Source organism: Bidens hawaiensis, unplaced genomic scaffold (assembly GCF_021521415.1).
Source record: "Bidens hawaiensis isolate Kalapana, Puna unplaced genomic scaffold, B.hawaiensis_p1.1 tig00012349_1, whole genome shotgun sequence".
Lineage (NCBI taxonomy): Eukaryota > Viridiplantae > Streptophyta > Magnoliopsida > Asterales > Asteraceae > Bidens > Bidens hawaiensis.
In genome coordinates this window covers 227,517-240,568 of record NW_027492007.1, presented here as the reverse complement: position 1 = coordinate 240,568, position 13,052 = coordinate 227,517, and the positions used below count along the sequence as shown (strand labels likewise).

At 40.3% G+C, this 13,052-nt stretch overlaps 1 pseudogene across 1 annotated transcript; it reads right to left on the bottom strand.

Moving 5' to 3' along the window:
* Window positions 1-3,935: 3,935 nt before the first annotated feature.
* LOC143540829 (E3 ubiquitin protein ligase RIE1-like) lies at window positions 3,936-12,281 on the bottom strand (annotated as a pseudogene). Its single transcript, XR_013136656.1, has 5 exons — window positions 11,921-12,281; window positions 4,814-4,933; window positions 4,609-4,741; window positions 4,366-4,527; window positions 3,936-4,277 (listed from the first exon to the last, which is right to left on the bottom strand). The product of XR_013136656.1 is annotated as an E3 ubiquitin protein ligase RIE1-like (transcript).
* Between the last annotated feature and the right edge of the window lie 771 nt (window positions 12,282-13,052).

Below are 13,052 nucleotides of genomic sequence, written 5' to 3'. Positions count from 1 at the left end.
ATGCCCCGATGTTTGGGTTCATTACGATTTGTGTCTCATAACCGACTCACATGAGTTGGCACGTTGCAAATATTGCTCGAAGTTTCTTAAAGCAGCGTCCAACTCGACATTACGAAAACATACGAATAAGTATTGTCGAGAGAAAAGAAGAATGGAAGCTAAAAAAACGGAAGTGGGAGAGTCGTCCGGCTCTACAACCCAAAAATAAGTATTCCCGGATTAAAACGACGGACTTTGTTTTTTATGTTTTAGTTGTTATGTTTAGTATCGTTTATGTTTTAATAATGTTTGTAATAGTTATTTTTTAGATGAATAAAATGTTCGTCGTTATTAAAAAAATAACAAACAATTAATCATGAGTAACAAAAGTAATTATAATAAAACAAATCAAAACTAAATATTAGTTGAACAAGTTACAAATAATTTTACCAAAACAAATAATTACAACTCTTCTTCGTCTTCATTCTCGTCTTCACCCTCGTCTTCGTTATCGGAAGAAACCCCGTCCTCCGCCTCCTCATCATGAATATGACGCTCTATTGGTATTTCGTCTTCAAAGTTCGCCTTGTGTTGTACACGATCCACCGCATCCAAATGGTCCTTTAGGCAAATGCAAACCTCTAGAGACTCGGGAGTTAGTTTTGTTCTTCGCATAGATAACACCCTCCCACTAAGAGAAAAAACCGATTCGGAAGCAACCGTTGAGGCTTGTACGGCAAGCAAATCACGAGCCATGGCGGATAGAATGGGAAATTAGTTTTGTTTACCTTTCTACCAAGCCAACAAATCAATATTGCGAATTTCGTTGACCGTTGCGCCCTCAACATAGTTTGCTCTACTATATCGACCAAGTTCGCTACTTGGTGTGTTTCCTCTTTGCCTCTTAGATGCCGATTCACGAATCCCATTCATCAAGTTTATAAGTGGGTCATTGCAAGGCCTACTAGTTGTTGTTTTTTTCACAAAAGACGATCTCGTGCTTGGACCATACATTTGAAAATAATGGTCATAAAGGTCTTGAAGGTTTTTGTTGAACTTGTCCTTCGCTTCCGTCGACAACTTCGGGTCAATCTCGTGCATACCTAAGTTGTCGAATATTTCCTCAATCGTTGTTTCAACCCCATTAACATTCCAATAGGGGTTTAATGCGGCGGCACAAGTAAAGACCGGCGGTATGTTTTCAAAATATTTTATGAACTTTTCTTTCATCACCGCAACAATATTTTCGAAGAGTTTGTTCTTCTCCGCAAAGCTTTTAAAAACACAAGACATATAGTACAATTCTTGCAAAACCCAACAACTAGTAGGGTAATAGACTCCCGATAATTTTGTTGTTGACTTTTTGAACACGTCAAGATACTCCAACAAATAACCGACTTGGACCCAAACACTTTCCGGAAACATATCGGCCTCGCGTTCTTCAACAAGATTGTTATGAAAAGCTTGTAAAGTTTGGCGTTGGGCAAAAGCACACTTTAACATATGACAAGTTGAGTTCCAACGGGTTGGAACGTCCCAATTCGGCCCCAAATACTTTATTTCAACCGACTTGCAATAGTTCTTATATTCAAGATGTCTTCTTTTACCACTTTTGAAGACATCTTGTAACATAAGTCTAAAGTATTTTAAATCATCACAAATGTGTTCATTGTCAAGACCTATTTGGACAACCAATTTGATGATATGTGCAACACATCGGACATGAAAAAAATCCCCGAAACAAGGTGGTGAATATTTAATGATAAATTTTTCAGCCGCCTTAGTATTGTTTGAAGCGTTGTCAAACGAAATCGAAAATATTTTATTTCTCAAGTTGTAAGTCGTTATAACTTCATCAAGTAATTCAAACAATTTTTCGGCGGTATGTGGAAACGGGAAGTTTTCAAAAGCGATGGTGCGTTTCATCAATTGCCATGTCACCGGATCAACCCAATGAGCGGTGACACATATGTATGATTCGGGCAACCCGTGTGGTGCCGACCAAACATCGGTAGTTAAACTAACCATGGCTTCTAAAGAATGAAAAGACTCGATTAACTCTTTTTTAGCACACTCCCACAACCTGATACAATGACGTCTTAAGGTAGTACGACTTACATGTGTGTATCTCGGTTGTAGAGTTTCGCGAATCAACGACGTCAACTCCGGGTCATCAAAGTGGTTAAACGGCAAACCTCGTTGAATAACGAACTTTGCCATTCTATCTTGAACTTGAGTCGTGTTGTAACGAAATAGTGTACCATCTTTACCCAAGTCAATTTGATCGGTCGCGCCAATCCCTTTCAACGCCTTGCAATATGGCTTCTCGATGTGCTTTCTCAAAGTAGAGTTGGAATCGTGCTTTAATATTGAACCACATAGTTTGCAACGAGCCTTTTGATAACCTTCGTCATCCACAATCAAATCCCAATTCTTCCATACGTCTTGGTTGCGGTTATGGTTGACTACCGTAACAACCCTTGGGTCCTCCGTAACAGGAACGGGGGCAACAAAAACACTCTTCTTAGCCTTGTTGTTAGTTTTTTTGATGGGTGCCATAATAATATTTAGTTGAATGGTCGGGTAATGGAACGGGTTTGCTAAAGGAGTAGTATTGTAGTTTGTTTTTGAGTTTGGTGGTGAAACAAGTAATGGAAACAAGTTATATATAGGTTTGGCCCAAAAACCGGTTCCAACGGCTATATTACCGTTGGAACCGGTTCCAACGGATCTATTGTCTTAAAAACCGGTTCCAACGGCTATATTACCGTTGGAACCGGTTCCAACGGCTAATTGGTGTCTAAAAAAACCGGTTCCAACGGCTATATTACCGTTGGAACCGGTTCCAACGGCTAGTTTGACTTTTGTTTGACCCTTCAAAAAAACCCGTCGGAACCGGTTATTCCGGGTACGAACCAAACCGGTTCCAATTAAGAACCGGGTTGGAACCGGTACTGACATATAAATATGAGAACCGGGTACGATTTTCGGGTACAAAAATACCCAAACCGGGTATTGTTCCAACCGGGTTGGAACTGGAACCGGTTCCGGTTCGGTTCCACCAGTTAGGTTCCGGAACCGGTTTTTTTGTGCACGTCTACTCATACCAAGTTGCTTTTTTCTCTTTTCATGTGTGATACCTGACCTTTTTCTATATCTAAATTACATTTGACAAATAGCTAATACTCCTTAACAATGATAGATTGATTATACATGAGTTATTAAAACATGGGGGTATATTCAAAATCACAACTCTATTTGATATCACATCACATACCGTCATGAAAAATTAATATTGTCTGCACTCCTCGACATTAATCGATCAACAATACTAATCAGATAGCTTGGTAGGTTTGGTAACAGTTCAGACGGATTCACATTAAAACGTGTCATTTCAGTACAGGTTAAGACGGATAGGGTACGGTAAATCCGATCCATAAACACTTGTCTTTTCGTTCTTATATTTTAAATTAGAGTAGGAGAAGCGTATTGTTAAAATGATGATCTGATTCTTGAAACAAAACCTTTGACAGTTTTATTCATTGCGACTACATTTAGGGTCAAAATTGTCACCTCGTGTTTGCACATATATCATGTGACACATTTTCAAAGACATCATATAGTTGAAGGTTGCTGCTATTCAAGTTGATCCAAAAGTGAAATCCGAAAACTCAAAGCAGCTATTTGGCAAAACATCTTACCTGAAAACAGCATTCTTTTCAGAATTACCCAGAATGAGTCCCGCACTTTGCATTTTCTCCACCTGCAATTTTTTTACTAATAGCCCACTAAAAAGATGACCCTATATGTTTTCATAATTTGCAGCTGGAATATAATTTGTAAAGTGTTACATTACATGTTTTATACAGCACTGAGCTAGCTGCCACTAAAAAATATACTACTAAAACTGATGCTTGCTATATATATATATATATATATATATATATATATATATATATGTAAGCATTATTTCATCCTTTTATACTAACAAGACCAAACTCCTACAAAAAAACAAATATAAACAATGGCCGATGTAGATATATCAATGCTGCATATTTATTTGTTGACCAAAGCTATATTTCCTCCTGTACAGGGATAAATACATGGTAGAGCGCTTATGCATACTCGAATCTTGTTTAAACCTGCTCATTTCCCTTCAAAATGTTATACTTGCAAAGTGGGCAGGTGGCATTCATCTTCAGCCATTTCCCAATGCATGCAGCATGGAAATGATGGTTGCAGGGAAGCGAATGAAGCTCTACTCCATCTTCATATGTACTTAAACATATGCAGCAATCCTGAAAAAAAAAAGATTTTAACTATCATCAATTACCTAAAATACCCTTCCAAGTTCCAATTAAGCATAATCATCATTAACAAACTTACAGCATCTTCAGGTACAAGAACACGTTCAACAGCCAAATAGCCTACACTTGATTCAACAGGAATCATTCTACCAGGAACATCAGGCTTGCCATCGTTATTATCACTTGACACCTGGAACTTGTATTTAGGAAGGACATTGAGGTCTGCCTCTGAAGCACCTTCCTGCATATTACCATAATATGTTAAACAAGCTCATGATAAATATAAAAATTAAAAAAGATAATAATATTATGTCGTTCTCACCTGGCCAGCAACTGCATACAAAATGACAATTATGCAGGGCAGGCAACAACAAAGAGCAATTCCAACTAAACATGCCAAAACAACACAGAAGATTGCAAAGAACACATCAAATGCCAAAAACACCACAGTCAACCTGCAATCGTCAAATACTCAATGTTTCTGTGTTCTGTATTAATATTATATCAGTTGAAGGGTGAAGACATACCAGTACAGACGTGGAGCATTGTGAAGAAGAACCTCGCCTCCAGAGACCATCCAGTAGAAGCCAGTTAGCCACCAGACGAATGATATCATCGTATTAAGATTTTCACATCTTTTAGCGTAGCTGAAAACATTTCCTATATATTAGTGGGGAGACTTTACTATGGATTAAGTAGCATTTAGGGTGTCAGAAATCAGAATAAGGTCGTTAATTTCGGTGTGATTTGAAACACTTGAACACAGTTTTTTTGCAGCGAGAAAAAAGACTCGTTCGAACGTATTACCCACACACATTATAAAGGATGCCATATGCCAAGACATACAGAACAAATGCAACACTTAACAGAAAACAACATTTCTAATAATAATAATAATAATACTAAAACACCACCAACAAACAACTATACTTAAAGTTTATATTTCGAGAGGGTGCAATACCCATTTATGACAGTCACAGTGAAACTCCCATGTGCACTCAGAGGGTTGTTGAACCCTAGCGAGCAAAAAAAATCCTACTTGTTTAGGGTTTTAATGCCGCCTGAGATGGATTCAAATTCAAGTTGAGCTTCCACCAACGCCCAAATCATGGGCTGGGCAAAGATTGTTTTCAGTTTCAGAATATTATTTTCTGTTAAAGGAGTCCTGGTGGTGGGGAAGTTGATTACGAAAACTTCCAGGTTTTGCACCCGGAAGTTGGCTTGCGAGGGAACACGGTTGGTGAATTCGTTTTTGGACAGAATCAGCCAGCATTTTGCCGAACAACGGCCGTAGCCTTGAACGGATAGACTGTTGACTTCTAGCATAGTTTGTTAAACCGTGATTCTAGCATAGTTTGTTATGATTTGATTTCCATAGTTATCTTTGGTTTCCATAGTTATCTCTTTCTATTGTAGTCTATATATTCTTGATTGTAACTCTTATGAATTATTCAATAACAATTACCAATTACAATCTCCTGTTGATATGGTATCAAGAGCCAGAATCAACTCCTAAAATTTTCCCTAACCCTAATCTGCATTCATCTGCCTCTCCTCAAATTTTCCAGCCGACGCAATCTCCGGCCTAATTCTCTGCTTCAATGGCGGCTATTCTTAGTTTTTCTCACCAAGAGAAGACAACCCACAATTCCCACACATTTCCCTTCACTCTCAAACCCACAAATTACGGCTACTGGTGCTCCATGCTTGAATCGTTTCTCACATCTCATAACCTATTTGGTTATATTGATGGTACCGTCCCCTGTCCAGATCAAAAAGTACAAGCTGGCGAGGCTACAACGGACAATCCCAGCTATACTCCTTGGATTTCGAATGACGCTCATATTCGAACTCTCCTTATCTCAACCGTCTCTGAAGAATCATACCAACACATTCAAGGAAAAACCTCCCGTGCCGTCTGGCAGTCTCTAGAACGGGCCTATGCGCCTAGCACCGCCTCACACGAATTTTTTCTCAAGAGCCAACTCCTTCGCATCACCATGAAGGGTGATGAAAAACCAATTGACTACCTATGCAGGGCTCAAGAATATGCCACTGCACTCGCTAACATTGGAAAACCGGTACTGGACAGCGATCTCGTTATGCACACTCTTGCGGGGCTTCGTGAAGAATACAACGCCTTAAAAGGCAGCGTGCTAGGAAGAAACCCTCCCATCTCGTTCAACGAGATCTACTCCCTGCTGTCCGACCATGACTACAGTCAATAAAACTTTCAGCCCTAATCCCTCGGCCTTTCTGGCCACGACTCAATCACCCAGCCAGCCCTCGGCTGTCCCAAACCCCCAAAACCTGGAACAGTTGCAACATCAGCTTCAAAACCTTCAACTAGCTGCTTCTCAACTAAGCTATCAACTGCAGCCCAACCCCTCACAACCTCAGGCCTATTTTGGATCTCGATCCTTCAATAATAACCGAACTGGCCGAAACAATAGGGGTCGGGGTAATTCTCGTGGTTCTTTCAATCCACGCTCTAGAGACAATGGTGGCACAAGGCAGTTCTCTTGGGCTTCAACTCAAAACACCGTCTATGACCATTGCAATCGGTGTGGAATAGCCCATTTACCATCTCAGTGTCCGAATCAACACAATCAACAGCCACGGTCTGCTCCTCAGGCCAACTTCACTGCTTTTTCGGATGTTGCTTCTTCATCCGGAAGTGCTTGGAAACCCGACACTGGTGCCACACATCACGCCACACCAGACTTATCGAACCTGGACAATTCTGAGGCATATTATGGTAACGATTCCTTACTTATTGGCAATGGTTCCTCTATACCAATTTTTCGTATCGGATCCTCAAAAATCCACTCGTCTAATAAAACCTTTAATCTTTCTGATATTCATGTTCCCAAACTTAAACAAAATCTTTTATCTGTTCAAAAATTTTGCCTTGACAATGATGTCTTTTTTGAATTTCATTCATCTTATTTTCTTGTGAAGGACGAGTCTACCCGAACTACCCTCCTCACGGGCCCCAGTGAGCAAGGCTTGTACTCTATCCGCCTTCCTCAACTCAAGAATCTACCCAAGGTTGCTTTTACTGCTATCAAGGCTTCATCGGATGTTTGGCATCAACGCTTAGGACATCCACATGCTCAAGTTTTTAATTCCATTGTTTCCCATTGTTCTTTACCAGTTTCTAATAAATTGTCAAAACAGTTATGTTCTTCTTGTCAAATGGGCAAGTCATCTAAATTACACTTATCTGAATCAAATTTTCGTAGTAATAATATTTTGGATCTTATATATTGTGATGTTTGGGGCCCTACCCCGTCACCATCTATTGACGGTCACCGTTATTTCTTGTTATGTGTTGACCATCATACTCGTTACATGTGGCTTTACCCCTTATCTCAAAAATCTGATGTCTATGCCATCTTGACCAATTTCATCACCATGGTTGAACGCCAGTTCAACACAAAGTTAAAATGCATCCAATCGGATTGGGGTGGTGAGTTTTGTCCACTTGCTACTCTCTGCCGCAACCTTGGGATTCTTCACCGTCGTTCTTGTCCTCACACAAGTGAGCAGAACGGTTTTGTGGAACGTAGACATCGACATGTTGTAGAAACGGGTCTTTCTCTCATGGCCCAGTCTCACCTCCCTCAGCGGTTTTGGCATTTTGCTTTTGAAACCGCGGTCTATCTAATTAACCGCCTGCCCTCCCGTGTGTCCTCAAACAAATCTCCGTTTGAGCACACTTATGGCCGGAAACCAGATTACTCCTTCCTACGGGTGTTTGGTTCTCAGTGTTTCCCATATCTTCGTCCCTACAACCACCACAAAATCGAATTTCGTTCCACGCCTTGCGTGTTTCTTGGCTATAGCCCTTCCCATCACGGCTATCGGTGTTTCGATCCTCTCACCGAGCGTACTTACATTGCTCGCCATATTCGTTTTAACGAACAACTCTTTCCATATGCTCCATCGCCTAAGTCACCCTCACCACCACCCTCTTCCCCTAATGTTTCCATCTACCCTAACCCACCTCCTGGTTTTGGTTTTCCGACTGATCCCATCACTCCACCACAATCTACACCCAACAGCCCCTCTCCTACACCCTCGGCCCAACCCGTCTCCAACAACACCACCACTAACCCATCCACAGCCCAATCCACCTCCACATCAGCTCACTCTCCCACACCCACGACCCAATCCACCCCCATTCCGCCCCAATCCTCGGCTGCCCCAAGCAGCCATTCTGCTCCAACAGCCAACCGTCCCCGGCCTGCACATCTTCGGCAGCAACCAAAACAACAGGATCGGTACAATCCGGCTGCATACACCGCTACCGCCTCGTCTCTCCCTATCGAACCTCCTACCTTTACCATTGCCAACAAGTACCCTGAATGGAACCATGCTATGTCCGAAGAATTGGACGCGCTCTATAAGAATGGTACATGGACTCTTGTTCCACCTGTCCCAAATTCCAATGTGGTTGATTGCAAATGGGTTTACAGGTTAAAAACTGATGAAAATGGGAAAATCAGCAGGTACAAGGCACGCTTGGTTGCAAAGGGTTTTCATCAACAGCATGGGGTTGATTATCATGAAACTTTCAGCCCCGTTATAAAACCGGTCACCATTCGGACAGTTTTGTCTCTGGCAGTTACAAACCGGTGGCCCTTACGGCAGTTGGATATTCAGACGGCATTCCTACATGGTAATCTGGAAGAAACAGTTTACATGCGGCAACCGCCAGGCTTTATTGACCCCAACAAACCGGACCATGTCTGTTTGCTCCATAAAGCCCTTTATGGTCTTAAACAGGCACCTCGTGCCTGGTTCAACAAACTGTCTACCGTCCTTCTTCAGCTGGGGTTTCATGGGTCCAAAACAGATCCTTCATTGTTCATTATTAACTCCTCGGGCTTACTTGTATACCTTCTAGTCTATGTTGATGATATTATTATCATGGGGAATGACTCGAATGCCGTCTCAACATCATTGAGCGCCTTGACTCACTTTTTGCTCTAAAAGACTTGGGTCAATTGCATTATTTTCTTGGAGTAGAGGTCATCTACAAGAATTCGGATCTTGTCTTGTCACAACGAAAGTATATTAATGACATTTTGCACCGTGCCGGTTTGACAGATTGCAAACCCATCTCCACTCCCATGGGCACTTCTCATGTGCTCCTTCCTGATGATAGCCCTTTACTTGATGACCCTTCTCGTTACAGACAAATTGTCGGAGCTCTTCAATATGCCACTCTTTCTCGACCCGACATTGCTTTTGCTGTCAATCGGGTTTGTCAGTTCGTGCATGCTCCTACGGATAATCACTGGTCCGCTGTCAAACGTATACTACGCTACCTGAATGGCACAATCAACATGGGCCTTTGGATTCGTCACAACACAGGGTATCGATTACATGCCTTCTCTGACTCTCATTGGCAAGCTGACCTACGGGCCTTTTCCGACTCTGATTGGGCAGGCTGCCCTATCGACCGTCGCTCCACGGGGGGATTTGCCATCTATCTAGGCTCTAATCTTGTCTCTTGGTCGGCTAAAACGCAGAAAACGGTCTCTCGCTCTTCAACTGAATCGGAATATAAAGCCATCGGCGACACTGTTGCAGAACTGATTTGGCTAAAATTACTCCTTCAAGAACTTGGTTTGGACAGTGGAGCTCCCACTCTTTGGTGCGACAATCTTGGTGCTACTTATCTCACTGCTAATCCAGTTTTTCATGCCCGTACCAAACATGTGGAAGTCGATTACAATTTTGTTCGCGAACAGGTCTCACAGGGCAATCTTAACGTAAAGTTTATCTCAACAAAGGAACAAATTGTTGACATCTTCACCAAGCCACTGCCCTCACAAAAGTTTGATTTCTTACGGTCCAAGTTACAGATTGTTGACCGCCCTGAACTTGCGGGGGAATATTAAACCGTGATTCTAGCATAGTTTGTTATGATTTGATTTCCATAGTTATCTTTGGTTTCCATAGTTATCTCTTTCTATTGTAGTCTATATATACTTGATTGTAACTCTTATGAATTATTCAATAACAATTACCAATTACAATCTCCTGTTGATATGCGGTGAAATTGGGTAAGAAACCCGACACTAGTGTCAGGCTTAGAGATTCGTTCTCATCCTGGTCATATAAGAGGGATAGACTTGAATTGGTAAGATAATTCACAGCCATTAGGTAGTTTGGATACATTATGTTTTCTGTTGGTCTTGAGTTGTGATTTTGCTGTTGGGAAACGATAGTGGCTGCTACTGCCCAAATTACCACCGTTGTAGTGAGTATGGATTTATGTAACTATGGATTTGCTACTCACTGGTGTTTGTTTTAGTTACAACGGTGGTAATTTGGGCAGTAGCAGCCACTATCGTTTCCCAACAGAAAATCACAACTCAAGACCAAAAGAAAGCATACAACAACAACAACCATACCCATAAATCCCATCCATAGCAAAGCTACTAGTAGGGTTTGTGGAAGGTGGGATGCAGGCAAACCTTACCTCTATCTTTGAGAATAGAGAGGCTGCTTCCAGAGAGACCCTCGGCTCAACGCTAGACAATGCAAAAAAACAAAAACAAAAGAACAAAACTATATATATATATATATATATATTTCTATATAGGGGAAGATTCATGTACATTTTAATCTTAACATGAAAATGTAGGAAATAATATCAATTTATAAAAAAATGAGAACGTAAGAAACAATACCAATCTACATAAACAATGATTTATTATAACAAAGAAAAAAACCTAAAAATTACAACAAAAGAATCAAAATCAAGAACAAAATAATAACAGCAAATACCAACAAATACTTCTAACAACAAAAGAAAACATATAATAATAACAACAAAATATAAATCAACAAATAGTTATAACGTCTCATAATGGAAAATTAGCAAATACGAACAAAAAATAACAACAAACACTTATAAAAATAAACCTAATAATAACAGCAAATTGGTTCTTACCGTTTTCATGTTAAGAATAAAATGTATTTGATCCTGTTTCTATATATATATATATATACATATATATATATATGAAGCTGCCAATAATCGATGAAAAATATAAAGGATAAAGTAAAACCTATGTAACATATTTACATGAAACGATATGAGTAATAACGCATGTGGTAACCTACGCTATATTAAAATCTAGGCCCCTAGACAAAGTTAAGACCACCAAAATACCCTCCTAAAAGTCCCTTACCTTAATTCTACGTCTCCACGAACTCCTATCCTGAACCAAAAGAAAACATAGTGTATCCAAACTACCTAACGGCTGTGAATTATCTTACCAATTCAAGTCTATCCCTCTTATATGACCAGGATGAGAACGAATCTCTAATTCTGTATGTCTTGGTATATGGCCTCCTTTATAACGTGGGTGGGTAATAGGTTCGAACGAGTCTTTTCTCGTTGCAGAAAAACTGTGTTCAAGTGTTTCAAATCACAGCGACCTTATTCTGATTTCTGACACCCCAAATGCTACTTAATCCAAAACAATCTAAGTTTCACACCCTAAATGCTACTTATTCTGATTTTCACATCTTGTTCGGTTCAGTTCGTTTACAGCCGGTCATTTTCACAAGAATCAAACTTTCCATATGGATTTTGAAAAACCGAAACGCACCTGATTCTATTAGAAGTAAAAAAAGCCCCAATTATAATCTCCTCCTCATCATGATCAACAAAATCAGTCTCCCGTATGGTTTGGTCTCTCCGCCTTGTATACTCCAGCCAGACGAGCACCACATGCAGCGCACACTGGACCGCATAACCGCAAATCCAAACCCTAACCGGGACGTTCGGTTTCTCATCGAATGTGCAGATGTTCCAGGTGAGGTCTAGGGCTTGGAGTAGCTCCAGTCGGCTCGGCTGGCCTGGAGCTGGCGCGCTGCAGTCTCGCGAACAAGCGTATGGCGTCGGCCGAGTGCGTTAGGTGAGTCGCCGGAAGGAGGGAGTAAGGGTGCAGTTGTTGACGTCTCCGCCATCTTCAAACTTGGATGTCAATGTCACGGGTGAGTTTCCCAGGACAAACAACGTAAAATTGGTTTTATATATATATTTTTTAACAAATAATTGATATAACCCCAAAATATTGTTTGAGAAAATTGAACCCGCATATGACAAAAAATGAATAACAAAAAGATGCATTTGTAATTGTGAATAAATATATATTTTTAGAGGGATTCTAGTTAAATTTTAAATTTGTATGAACATGCTCATCTAATATTCCCAAAAAAAAAACATTTATTATAGATAAATAATTTAATCATAATGAATTGACTTTATTATTTATAACCATCATCTAAATGTTAATTAACAATGATTTTTTAGTTTAAAGTGACACATCCAAAGACTTTATTAAAATGAAAGGTTTGAGTTAAAGTCTTGCTTATGATAAAATAGGGGTTTCAAGTTGGGAATGAAGTTTTTAGTTTTCTCATCTACAGTCTAAGGGGTCGCCTTTAGGTTGGGATTGATGGGACAGATTAATGTATGAGCTTCCCTTCAAGGACGTGCCAACCTAGATCCCCAAGGTTCCGTCCTCGGGGAATAGAGATGATTGGGAGGGATAGTGACCCTTCAATATCCCATAAGCCATTAAAAAAAAACTAAATGTTAATTGCAAGTTGTATACGTATTACCTTTTTACCCTTCATGTCTAATAAATTTTGGAGTCTGCACGATTTGGTTCGATTATTAGCCTAAATTGAAACCAAAGTCTTCGGCTAATCTATCTTATTAACCAAAATAGGTTA